At 42.4% G+C, this 14411-nt stretch overlaps 1 pseudogene; it reads left to right on the top strand.

Annotated features, from left to right (window-relative positions):
• The first annotated feature begins 4492 nt into the window (after nt 1-4492).
• Nucleotides 4493-4836, top strand: LOC101091534 (annotated as a pseudogene).
• The last annotated feature ends 9575 nt before the right edge of the window (nt 4837-14411 follow it).

The raw sequence follows: 14411 nt of genomic DNA on the forward strand, positions 1-14411 counted from the left end.
CCTACCTTGGAAGACCGACCACATTCCAGCCTATTTGACCACCTGATCTCCATCTCTGCCTGTGGATGACATCGCTCCTGACACTGTCCAGTGTCCTGTGTTGTTAATATTTTCCTCTCTACCAGGCAGTTCTTTCTTGCCATAATCTTCTAACTTAAAACATCCTCCTTTGACTCCTCCATTCTTTGCTTCTCCTAACAGAAACATTTCCTTTGTCTGTCTTGTCTATCTGTCTTCATTCCTTCTATCCCGCCCATTCCTGAACCCAGGACAGGCAGACGCTTGCTCCCACCCCCTTCACAAAATCTGTGTCAGGTCACCGGTAGCTGCCATGTTGCCAAACCCGTTGCTTATTTCCTAATTCTCGCCTTAGAAGCTGGTTGGTTTTACTTGACGCAGTTCATCACTTCCTCCCTCTTGAGGCATTTTCTTCCTGGGATCTCTTAATTCCCCTTGGCAACTGCTCCTTCTCAGTCTCCTTCCCTGGAACTTCCTTTCCTTCCCCACCTCTAAGTGTCGGGATGCTGCAGGGCTCAGCCCCTCAGTCCTCTTCTCATTACCCTTAACACTCATGCCTACATGGTCTTACCCAGTTCCTTGGTTTAATAACACCTTTAGTTTCGTACACGGTTCTCAGAGTAAGGAAGAATTTTCTACAAACTACCCTCAAGTCTCAAGGCTTCAGAGCAGTAAAGATTTTTTGTTCACTGTCAATTTCCATCCTGAGTCGGTAGAGGCATCAGTCACCCAGGGATCCAGGGCAACAAATGTGTCCATAATCCCCTGGGCAGGAGAAGGAACCATGGTGAATCACACGCATACAGCTTAAAGATTCCGCCCAAAGTGATGCAATCACTTCTGCCCTCAATTCATTGGTCGTATCGAGTCACATGGCTATGCTAAACTTTAAGGGGGTAGAAAGTACAGTCCTGTCGGGCCTAGAAACATTGGTGAATAGCTCTAATGGTTACAAGAATCCTAACCCTCACTCTGACTTCTCTGCTAAACTCTTGACTGGTGGATCAAAGTGCCTATTTGACATTTTCTCTTGGATACACAAGAGACAATTCAGACTTCATTTTATCCAAATCAAAATTCTTTGTTTCTCTCTCACCCTCACCTCATGTTGCCAGATTTGTCACTGCCTTTGGCTGACTTCTTGGGAAGTAGCAACCTCATTCTACCTGCTACTCAGGCCAAAACCTTAAAGTCCTCTGACTACTTTCTATTCCCAGACCCCCATTTTATCCATCTGCAAGTTTTGTTGGCTCTTTAATTAAAATATATACAGATTAGAATTTCTTCTCACCCATTTATTATGGCCATTCTAGTGCGGACTCCCATCATGTCTTGTGAGGATGCTTGTATTAACTGTTTTCCCTATTTCCCTGGTTGCCTCACTGTATATATCCTATATTCTTCAAGCAGAAGATAAAGTAATCCTCCTTAAACTTTGTCTTTTCTTGACTCTCCTGGCTCAGAACCTGTCAGTGGCTCCCCATCTCATCGCAGTAAAATCCAAAGTCATCATGGTCTATAAAGTCCTACAGCTGTTTTATAGAAGACACAATCAACATCGGACTCTCCTTCCAGCCAGCCTACTTTGTCAGGGTCAAAGTCTGCTCAGAAATACACTTGACCAATGTGTCAGTGATACCTGGATTTTAAAAAAAAGAAGGGAAGAAGAAAATAAGAGAGGAAGGAAGGGAGGAAGGAAGGTCTATAATGTTCTGACTGCTTCCTGTCACTTCCCTGACCTCACCTCCTACTGCTATAGAAGGCTGAACTTTCTTCCTTACTCTTTTTTGAACACACCAAGCACTTGCTTGCCTCAGGGCCTTTGCATATGCACTTTCTTGTTCCCATAATTATCTTCCCTTAAATGTCCATATGGCTTCCACCCTCACATCCTCTTGTTCCCTGTTTAAATGTCATCTGATTAGAGAAACTGGTAATGTGCTACTATCCCCCTTCCCATCTCCATCACTCTTCTCTTTTTTTCTTTATGGTTTTTTTTTTTTTTTACCTCCTGCAAAAGTATATTCACTTGATTCTTTATTTTTGGTCTCCTTTGCTTCCACAATGCCAAGCTCCGTGAGTTATCAAAGCTGAGTATTCCTACATCCCTAGTGCCAAAAGCAATGCCTAGCACATATTAAACACTCAATAACTATTTGTCAAATGAATAATTAAGAAAAACAACAACTAACGTATCTAAACTTATTGAATGCTTACTTCTTGTCTTACTTCATGCTTTACATTATTGTACTTTATGAGTATGATATTTATAGAGGAGGAAATAGAGACTTAGACAGGGTTTTAACTTCTTAAGGTCACTCAGCCGGCAAGTGGTGATGGAGCCTGGTTTTAGCTCCAGGTCCGTCTGCTTCCAAGTCCATGCTCCTAGCTATCATACGCTAATGACCTTGTCCTGCTGTGATTCTGGCAAACTCCCTAGTGAACAATCTATTAATGGACTCTTAAATTAGAACCTCAAAGTAAGGCAGGATTAATAATTAAACGTCACCATAAAGAAGAACTAGACAGACCTAGAAGATTATGAGCTTTAAATGGAATCAAAAAACAGATTTGGGAATTCTGTTGTTTTTTAGTCCTCCATATTGGATGTAAAACCCAGATCACATTTTCATACTTAGTGACCTGATATAAAGCCCAACTCTCCAAAATAACTCGGTGCCCTTGACCAATCTTAAAGTCAAACAAGAGAATCCCTGGTCAAATATCTTCCTCCCTCCCTTCATTTTCTTTAAGGAGGTGTAATTGACAAACTGATAGTGTGCTTCTGACCAGACGTTGACCCCAACAAATTAGGATGGCCAAAAGGAGAGTCGTATGTTGAATGCATCTTCTAAAATTGCCTCTGATCTAAGCTATCTGGTGACGTAACTGGAAAGTTCAGAGAGTGCTGCGTCAGTCTGAGCATATTCTGTTTCCCTGGAACAAGGGCATCATTGGCTCTGTCTTCTATGAACAGCCAGCATTTCTTATTAATAGGGTTCTTTCTCCACAGGGCCATGGATTATTGATAGGGCTCATGGTTAGGCAAGGCCCCTGCCACCCTAGACAAACACGACACAGCTCCTTAAGCCTCAGTTCAACAGGCACAGATGTCCCCTCCCAGTGGCCCATGTGCATGCTTGCCCCAGGCACTGAGAGGTTGGCTGTTGTTCAACGTACCTATCAAAGGGAAAGCACCTTTTCTCTGGCTAAATGAATAGAGAAGGAAGAGAGGAGGGACACTGGCAATTGTCATTGCCCTAGACAGACATTGTTACTGAACATCTCTCAAGTTGACCAGGAAGCTCTCTCTGGACCCCAAATTTTAATTGTAACCTATTTACACCTTCTCTTCAAGCTCTTTCTTGTATCTTTCTTCTCTTAGTTTAGGCATTTTATTATGTGTAAAAATGCACTGAAACGTGCACGGAAAAAATGCATGGAAAGTGCCTATAAAAGAAAGTTGATTACCAAAGGAATGCTCATTCAATTATTTTTCCTAACTTCTTTTCATACATATTTTAAGAGCTGCTCTGTTAAGAGCACAGTAGGAGGGACTTGAAATAAAGTCAGAGCGTTACTAAAACTGGAAGGAAGCCATCCTGAGGTTACCTAGCCAAACTCTTTATGGATGAAGAAACAAAATGACCAAGTCAAGTGGCTTGCTCAAGTACATCATAGTGACTTGGAAGGCATGGATTGAACTTGAAGCCTTTCACTTCTTAGTCCAGTGTCCTTCTAACTCGATAGCCTGCTGGCTTCCTCTGGATGTGGGTTCCTGCCTGCTATTGTCAAGATTCACTTTGTCTGTAGATCTAGCTTTTTTTCCTCTGGCTTCTATTTCAACTCTAGGAATTTGGATGCGCATCCTAACACCTGGCAAGTTGGTTATCAAGTTTAGGAAAACTGTCAGTCTCCTAAAAAGTTGGGTTATAAATTACATGTGATAACTATTTAATATGTCCAATTGACATTTAAATTTTTATTTTGGGGGTGCCTTGGTGGCTGACTTGGTTGAGCATCTGACTCTTGATCTCAGCTCGGGTCATGATCCCAGGGTCACTGGATCAAGCCCCACATTGGGCTCTGTGCTGACAGCATGGAGCCTGCTTGGGATTCTCTCTCTCCCTCTCTGCCTCTCCCCTGCCCATGCACACTTGCTCTCTCTCACAATAAACTTAAAAAACATTAAAAAAATTTTTTAAGTTGATTTATTTATTTTGAGAGAGACACAGAGAGAGTGAGCAGAGGAGAGGCAAAGAGAGAGGGAGAGAGAGAATCGTAAACAGGCTCTACACTGTCAGCAAGGAGCCTGACACATGGCTCAAACTCATGAACCACGAGTTCATGACCTGAACAGAAACCAAGAGGGGGATGCTCAACTGACTGAGCCACCCAGGTGCCCCACCTAAAGAAAAAAGTTTTTTGACTACCGCTTCCTGCTCTTGGCCACCTCCGCGCACTCTCTGGAATCCTCACAACCCTGCCGGTACGTCTTAAGCTGAGTTTGACAAAGCTGCTGAGGATGTTTAAGCACCTCAAGACCAAGCCAGCAGATGATGAGATGTTGTTCATCTACGGCCACTACAAACAAGCAACTGTGGGGGACATAAACACAGAACGGCCCGACTGCTAGATCTCAAAGGCAAGGCCAAGTGGGATGTCTGGAATCAGCTGAAAGGGACTTCCAAGGAAGATGCCATGAAAGCTTACATCAACAAAGTAGAAGAGCTAAAGAAAAAATATGGAATATAAGGAACTGGATTTGGCTGCTGGCAATGCATTTCATATAAACCGATTAACAATGCCTTGTTTTTCTAATACTGTGGATGACGTGAAATGATGAAATTAGCCCATGAACCTAGATCCTGAAGACTCTACGGGACACGACCCTGACAGAGTAAGGGCTGAAATGGTTACTGACGTGCTCTGAGTAGCTTTTATCTGTAGATCAGTTGAAAGTACATTTGTTACTTTAAAGAAAAAAATTTTTTTAAAGATTCTTTCTCCCTCTCCCCTGCTGTCTAAATAAAAAAATAAACAAATGTATTTTTACTTTATTTCAAAACTAATCAGTAATATATCAGAAGTCACCTCTTAACACAGCTATATCCCTAGGGTCCTGCCACTTATAACACACCAATTCCTACATTTCAAAAAAAAAAAAAAAAAAAAAAAAAAGAGCAAATATAGCCGCAGAAAAAGAAGATAACTTACTATTATTATTGTTATTAGATACCAGGATGAAAAAGGCATTGAATACAGATAAATGAATTCATATTGAAAATAAAAATTCTGTTAATGTGGCTGTTTTAAAGATGGTACCAAATGCCTTTTATTTCTCCAAGAGGTGGGGTCTAAGTCCCCCGGCACTGAGTCTGGATGGGCCTTCCTGACTCACTTGGACTCCACGGAACATGGCTAGGCCAGGAGAAGCCGGGCAGCTTGTACCTTGCTCCCTGCAGTCCTGGGCCATTGTGTAAGGGTGGACAACTCCAAGGCCGTCCCTCTGGAGGCATCACCTTGCCCCAGGCTCCAGCTGTTCCCGCCACCAGGCCTTCCAGTTGGCTTGGCCATTCTACTCATGGCTGCTCCTTGTAGAGCAACGAGGGCTTTTACCACTGTGCCCTTTTTGAATTTCTGACCCACAGGCAGCGAGCATAAGCAAGTTGCTGTTTTTTGTTGTATACTGCTAAGTTCTGGGCTGGTCCTATTATAGTGCCATGGATCCTGCAGCATTCATAGAGTTCAATGTTTCTTCTCTTCGTTCATATTTATAATTCTTCACACCTTGGTGCGCACTATGTTTATTCTACCACCCTTAGAGAATACTTGGTCTCATTCTTCTCGGCATTTGCATGTTTGTACGTTGTTTTATGCTTGGATTCGAGTCCGGATTAACGGGTATCTCCTCTGTGTCTGAAAAAAATCTATAAACACGTCCTAGATATATCTAACTTGACATAAATGAAATCATGAAGATGATTAAAATGTCACGAGTGCCACTGCAAAGAATTATTCTTTGGAATAATTAAAAGAAAGACAACTGGTCTGTAAAACAGTGACAAGTTTAATTTTAAGAAACCAGTTCCCACCATTTTAGTTACTCCTACTTTATTCTATAAGAGATTTTAAAAAGTAACTTATTCAAAGATTTGGCAAAAATTAATAATGTCAAGGGAATGTTAGCTGCTACACCCTGGCTATCACATAGAAGCAAAAATCGCAGAAATATGTAGTGTCTGTAACAAGCCTTATGCATAAGAAATGCCCACAGGGGCACCTGGGTGGCTCAGTCGGTTGAGCGTCCAGCTTCAGCTGAGGTCATGATCTCACAGTTTGTGAGTTTGAGCCCCGCATTGGGCTCTGTGCTGACAGCTCAGAGCCTGGAGCCTGCTTTGGATTCTGTGTCTCCCTCTCTCTCTGCCCCTCCCCCACTCATGCTCTGTCTGTCTCTCTCTCTCTCTCTCTCTCTCTAAAATAAACATTAAAAAATTAAAAAAAAAGAAATCTAATGCCTGATAAAGATTAGATTTTAGTGGTGATATCATTGTAATAGAACAGGAAAATGGAATGCTATTACGACCAAAAAAAAAAAAAGAGTAAGAACAATTCTGGAAATGAAAAATCATTACAACTTTAGTTTTTAAATTGTAATTGGTGGCATCCACTGGCTGCATGATTTGTCTGCCCGAGAGCCGAGGAGCACTGAGCTGATTCAGTTAAATTATACATTTTTGGAATGCCACAATCCCAATTCATCTTTCAGAGTTATAGAGCTTCTATCCTTTCAACACAAACTATTTCTATCGAGATCCGAACTATTACCTTATTAGCACTAGCTAGAAAGAGTTTGGTCTTTGTAACCTGGAGATGTGTGTGTACACGGGAGTATCAGTTCGGCTGTTCTTTCTGGCAGACTATCATCGATGCGGATTTCTGCAGAATCCGTTTAGATACAGCTATTGATTCTGATTGAGAAAGCAATCAAAATGAGTAAATCCAGCTTGGATAGACCTTGCCTGTTGATTTTCCTCTCCTCCAAGAACCTGGACTTAATTAAGTATATAAAAAGTTCCCATTTGCTTCAGAGCACGGTGGGCAAGTATTTCTGCACAATCAAGAGTTTTACTTTCAATACTGATGGATACCATTCTTTGGAATCATAATCTTAATAGCATACTAGCAACACAAAGACATTTGAACAAATTTGTCCGTATTTCCTGAGTTAACCTCAAAGGGAACTAGGGGATCACCCAAGACATCTGTACTTTTTGAGCCTTTTTTTGAGTGGGAATCAAAGAGTGACAATTGCCAGGCCAGAATCTTCTAGCTGTGCCTTAGCAGTGTGGGACCTGGAAGTTGTTTCTTTCTGCTTTGTAGAGGTCCTCAAGCCCTTATCATATAGTTTTTTTGTTTTTTGTTTTTTGAGAGAGCGAGAAAACATGAGTGGGGAGGGGCAGAGGGAGAGAAAGAGAATCCCAAGCAGGTTCCACACTCAGTACACAGCCACTGCAGGGCTCGATCCCATGACCCTGGGATCATGACCTGACCCCAAATCAAGTGTTGGACACTTAACCGACTGAGCCACCCAGGCACCCCTTATCCTATAGTTTTTAAAAAATCCTTTCCAAACTAAGATTGTTTTTCTCACTCAGAATCCATCATGTTGAGAAAACCAGGTAACCCCATAGAACCACTAACATTCCCTTATCAGAGTTACCCGAGAAGAGACAATTACATGGATTATACAAGTTTGGAATCAACTAGAGGTGTTGGTAGTTGCAACAGAAGCCAAATAGTTTCCAACGTGAAATGAAATTTCTCTCCAGCTTCTAGCATTTACATTTCTGTACGCAGTGGGGATGCCAGTTAACTTTTCATCCAACCGAGAGGGTGTTACATAAACTCTTCGAGGCTGCAGCCACAGAGAATCTGCATTTCTAAGGGGAGAAATTTCCTGTTTTGGACAATTAAGAGCCCTGTGGTTCTCTCTCGCTTTTCTTTGTGCAAGCCTCTGGGGTGTCTCATCTTTTCAGAAACGCACGGGTTGATTCATGGCGCGCAGGCTGTATGAAAGCCGAGGTGAAACTTTTTTCCTGATAGATTGCAAGGCTAATTTTGAAAATGCATTGTTACGACCGTTCCGTCCCTTCCCCACATCAGCATGCTGAAATGTCTCATTCTGAGAGAACCAAGAGACAACCACTGTGCCAAAAGTGGCAGCTGGGAAAGATTTAAAAAAATACAGACAGATAAAGGAAGCAAGGGCTGAGAGGTAAGAAAGACAGCTGGGAGATTTAAGGGACCGTGGCCTCTAAGCAGCTGAAAGAGACAGCGGTCCAGAGAGAGACTGTTTGCGAGATAAGAGGCTTTGTGCAAGCTGAAGAAATATGCCAGAGATGATAAGAAATGCAGCTGTTATGAAAGCATGAATTGTCAAGATTCTCAGTATGCCCAGATGGTAAGGACGGTCCACACGTGTGCTTTAGGGGACAAGCACAGTGACTTCTTCGGCCAGGCAGCTTCCCCTCTCAAACTCTGTCCAACTGAGGACACAGTGCATTCCTCCTGCTCAGCCATTCCCAAGCTGCCGTGGCTCCTGTTTCTGGCATTACTTCCTCTTTTCCTCCTCCAGCTCTTCTCAGTTTTCACCGAGAGTCCAGCGAATAATGGCACAGGACTTGAACCACACACATTTAAGAACGACCTTCTGCAATTTAAATCTGATGTTGTTATCAAAATTGGCAGTGTTCGCTAAAAGTTTATAGTCAATTGATATTCCTTGGCATATACCCTTCTTCAATTTTATAGTAGTTCATAACCATAAATCATACTATCTTTCCCATAAAAGCACAAGTGGATGGAGGTCACGATGATAAATAAACATTCTAATCCTTAGCAGTATGACAAACACATGACCGCAGAAATTAAATTTAAAATATGAGCACGGAGACACGTATGTTACACAATTCGTATTAAGGGTTTTAATTGTGCATGTAACTTGCCTTGGGATCCTTAGATTCGGTTTTGGTCCCTCAGTCTGTTGAACCCAAGGCATGTTTATTAAGCTTCCCTTGAAATTTCTCAGACAATTCCTGCAGACACAGAAAGAGATTGCAAAAATAGCCCAATGGTGGTTGATCTTTGACGTCATCCAGACCTGACGTTCACCTCACATGTCAACCACCTTCAAGCGGTGCATTTGGAAGATTACATTAGCTTCTCCGTCAAATGAAGATGGTTGTGCCGACCCCACGGCGAGGTGGTGAGGATTTAAGATATCGCATGCTGTATCTGGCTTAAATGGATACCCAGCCAAAATGCAGCCATTTACAGTAAGGAAGTGAACAACGGGAGTAAAGAGAAGACTGTTCAACCTGAGGTTGACTATTACCGGTATTCCTTTTCCGATATGGAGCTACGGGATGGAAACGGCCACAGGGAACAGACCAAACAAAGGATCCGTGAGGTTAAGGTTTTGTACTGACCCTCTGTGTTCTCGTGGGACTTCCGACACTTACTTTGGCTTCACATTGGCCAATCATGCTGTCCCAACACGTTCTCTTTCTACCGGGCAATGATTTATGCCACGAGCAATGCCGAACACGGTCAATGACAGAGCAGGTGGAGCGTTTTGAAAGTATTAGTGATGAAGTAGGTGTAGTGTGAAAATTGGCATCACAAGATTTTTTTTAAACACGGTGCCCCGATTGTAAGCAGACACACGTTAGCACAGTTAGATGTCAGGCTAAAGGTCCAAAGAGTGAATTCAGCTGTGATGGAGAATGAAATCAAATTTGTTCAAGGCAATCCTGAAGACTTTTTCAGCCTCTCTGATATCTTCTATCCCTGTTCTTTCCAGTAATTCATACTGATGTGCAGGAACGTCCCCTCCAACTAATTCAGTGGTTGCTTGCTCATATGTAACAGATGGAGGACAGGGAATCAGTGGTTCTGTCTTATGAACCCCAGGGGAAACGCAAAGGGTTCGCTAGGAAGGGAAGAGTCAGGAAGCAGCACAGTGAGGTGGCGTGCATACAGGATGTGGTTTCCGGCCACCCCACCTTGACATCCCGGTACAACCAGGTCCATGCTGACATGGTGACTTTGGCAAGCTGCTTACTGCCTTTGCACTCTTCTCCGTCTGGAAAATGGGGATACCATCACCCGCCTTACGTTGCTATGAGGATTAAATATAAGTACCCGGTGCGTGCTATGTGGTTAGTGGTGCAGGCTTCTTCCTGGCGTCCCTTTGCAAACTTGGCATTATTTCTACAAAGGCCCATCAACAGGTATCTGCCAGCATCAGCACAGAAGCCGCATAGCACATGCAAATACCGATATTATGAGCTTGAGGCTCAGCCACCAATGACGTTTTACTTTTATTATTTATTTTTATTTTTAAGTGACCTCTACACCCAACATGGGGCTCAAATTCACAACCCCAAGATCAAGGGTCGTACGCTGTAAAGACTGAGCCAGCCAGGAGCCCCAGAAATGATGTTTGAATACATTGGAGGAAAGTATACTGGATAGCAAGGTAAATACACTTTCTCTCAGCCTTTTTTTCTGACTCACTTGTCTGCTTAAAACGGGGAGTGACGACAGATGAAGAATGCCAAGGTTCCATGTTCCTGGAGGGCAAGGTCCATGGCGAAGCTTCATCTAATCCCACCATGTTTGCCTGTTTCTTAAAGTTTTCCACTACAAAGAGTAAACTCAAACTTTTTAACATCCAAACCTTTCCAAGTTCAAAAACTCAGCGCTTGTCCTAAATGCCTTTTAACTAGAAAACAGAAACCCATATATCCAATTATGGTCTGTTAACCGACTGCCCCCCGCCCGTCCCCAGATGAATGTCCTCCATCCAGCAAAGTCACCTCTCCCCCTTCCCCATACGTGGCCCCTCTAGTGGCAAGTCCTCGCCTCACATGGTTCAATCCACATGACCCTCACTGCATCATCTCACCTCTTTTGGGAATGCTTTTAGGAGATGCTTTTGACCTTAGTGCCTTTTTTCTTCATTACTTTCTTCTACATCCTTTTTACACCCCTCTTTTCTCAAATGGTAAAATATACATATGTGAGCGTAGGGTGCAAATGCATACCCTGAGAGTCTCCAAAGGCACCTGCCGTATCTCTTGTACCTCACACACCTGCAGTACAGGTGGCAGAGCCAGGAGTCAGAGTACGTACCCAGGAAGCAAGTTCATACTGGTTGGGACTGTTGGATGAACACAGTTGGTTTTTTTTTTAATTTTTTTAGTTTATTTATTTTTGAGACAGACACACACACACACACACACACACACACACACACACACACACACAGGGTGTGAGCGGGGGAGGGGCAGAGAGAGAGAGGGAGACACAGAACCCAAAGCAGGCCTGATGCGGGGCTTGAACTCACAGACCGCGAGATCATGACCTGAGCCCAAGTCGGATTCTTAACCAACTGAGCCACCCAGGGGCCCTGAACACAGTTTTAAAGTAGAGAGAAAACACACTTTCTACTTGGCAAAACTAGATTTTTGTATTTTAAACTCCTTTTGGAAGTCAGTTCCAGGTATTTGCCCTTTTATGAACACGTTATCTAGAAAAAAGTAAGGTTTGGTACTCAATCCCTATGGTAATGTAATCTGAGTTACCTCCAACGGTGGCAGAATGGAAAACAAAGCACAGCCCCCAACTCACTTCAAGTATATTAATAGCTCAATGGTAGCATCCTGGATCTAAAGATCTATGGCATCCATCTTCCAGGAGACAAGTGACCGGAAAAAAGGGGACTTTATAGACTCTTTCTCTGAAGAAGCTGGTCAAGGGTCAAGGATGACCAAATACTGTGCACCATAAGACTTAACTAATTTATGTTATCAAAGCTGTAAATGTATATATATCACTTCCCTTATCTAAAATTCCTAAAGTGCTTACACATGCTTTGTCTGATTTCTTCCTCATTGCGATTTACGATTAGGGTTTCAGAGCCTGGAATTTAAAGGACTTGGCTAACATCATTATTGAACTTCTGAAACTCAACTCAGAACAAATACCCCAAATGAAACCTCTTCTGTACGAAGTGCTGAAGCAAAACAAGTTAGAATTTCCATGGAAACGGCCCGGAACTCTTGAAGGAGAAGAGAGGACAAAAATAAGCATGAAAATGCATTTATTTATTTTTTGGTTCCTCTTCACCTCTGCCCCTCCAAACCTCAGGCTGTCATCTTAATGAACGCTTTCAAGCCTCAGAGGGAATTAAGAAGAACAGTATTTGACAGGACCGAGGAAGGAGCTAAATATAGTTCCCCTGTGAGAGAAACGTATTCGAGACTCTTCTCTTCTCCCCTTCCTTCCCCTATCTGGGCAATCTTTCTATCTCTCAGCGTGATTTTTGTGCCGCTCCTGTGGCACAGCAGTTTTAGCTGTTACTTGGTTGGGACTGAATAAACATAACATCTTGAGATACAGTTTTGTCCTCCTTTGGAAGGGTCATTCAATACAAGACCTTGGAGATCAATTTCCAGGTTCGTATCGCATATACTCCCTCAGTGTAATTTCCATTTGCCTACTACTTGAGAATTTTCAGAACGCTCTCATATAATTAATTCACTTAATTCACTGAACAGAGCCACCGTGTTGGGTGCTATCAATTCACGTCTTACGAGGGTACAGCGCTTCAAGTTCACCCCGCTAGTAAGTAAGGAAATCAGGACTCAGCTGGTTCTTTGTTTCTCAGACCCACTGGTTTCTGTGCCTCTACCAATACAACCAACCTGCCTGACCACGGTACACATTAGGTCATGGCTACTCTCCCCTCCTTATTAGACACTGAGAACTTGTATTTATTTTTAGAAATACATGCTGTGGGGTGCCTGGGTGGCTCAGTCCGTTAAGTGTCCGACTCCTGATTTTGGCTCAGGTCATGACCTCATGGTTTGTGGGATCAAGCCCCGTGTCAGGCTCTGTCCTGCACAGCGCGGATCCTGCTTGGGATTCTCTCTCTCCCTCTCTCTGCTCCTCCCCTGCTCTCTTTCCTGCTCTCTCTCAAAAAAAAAAAAAAAATTAAAAAAAGAGAAATATATGCTGTGGTATTACAAAGTAAAAACATTACCCTGTCTCCAAATGCTAATATTGATATTAACATAGATCAGAAACACCCCCAAGGAAGGTACAACCAAGCATAGGTGGGCTTTTGGTTTTCTTGAGTATGGCTACTTTAGACAAGCTTTTTCCAGAACTGTCTGACGTATTCTTCACCGATAAGTCAAATAATGTTTCATTCTAAAATACAACAATCAACATATGGCTTATTGAGGACAAAAGTGACCTTTCATAAATCTGAAAAATTGAATGTAGAACATGTCTTTTGAGTACAATAATCCTTGATGCACTGACTGAATTAAGTAGCTTAGAAATTATTTTACTGATCCAAGATAATACCTTGAAGTGCAATAATATCCCAGCCTGGGAATAAGTTGGTCTCTATTTTTCTTCGGAAAATTAAAAGCAATTAAAATTTGAGACTGTGTTGGCCCTAACTAGGATATTGGTTATCATAAAGTGGAAAGCACAATAGATTCTGTTATCACAACTTTCTACTGCTCGTAATTTTTGCAAAGTAATGGAATTCAAGAAAAGATATTACATCACAGATTTGGTAAGTACCGAGACCAACTGACCAGCAACAATCTATTCCATAATTAAAGTACCATACACCCTTTAAGACAATCAATATGGCAGTCAAATGAATTTTGCCATCAACGTTATTACATGCTGCCACATCATTGTACACAGAAATTTAAAAATGAGAACATTCCAACAGGTGACTTCCTTTTTGGTTAGCTTTTACCATAGTGTATCACAACTACTACTGGTGACCATTTATTAAGAGCGTACTATAGATTTGGCCTTGGACCAAGCAGCTGATACACTTTATTTTAGTTAATATCTAAATAAGCATGTGAGACAGGTATTACTGTCCCATTATGGATGAGAAATCAATGAAAACCTCACCCAAAAAGTCGATTACAGAACACAACCCACTCCATTCGTATTACTAGAAGGTGGTAGAGTCTAACACCAAGCCTCAGTTTACCCAACTCCAGCTTCGGATGGACTGTCCCCCTGTGCAGCCCACACTTTCAAGTGACCTTCACGTAAGCAATGTTCAGCGACACGAACAGTCCTTTAGGATTCACTGTTGGGGGAGGACCTATACCATTTGCTCAATGCAAGGAAGACCTGGGTTAATAAAATGTACTTAAAAGGTACGAACACAGGGCATCTGGGAACCTTTCTGCTCACTGAAAATGTTACATGTAAACCATGGCCATGGATGCTAGTTGGAAGGAGAAGCTGTTCTAACCTTTATGACAAAATTAGAAACGATCGAT

This window comes from Felis catus, chromosome B2 (genome assembly GCF_018350175.1).
Source record: "Felis catus isolate Fca126 chromosome B2, F.catus_Fca126_mat1.0, whole genome shotgun sequence".
NCBI classification, from domain to species: domain Eukaryota; kingdom Metazoa; phylum Chordata; class Mammalia; order Carnivora; family Felidae; genus Felis; species Felis catus.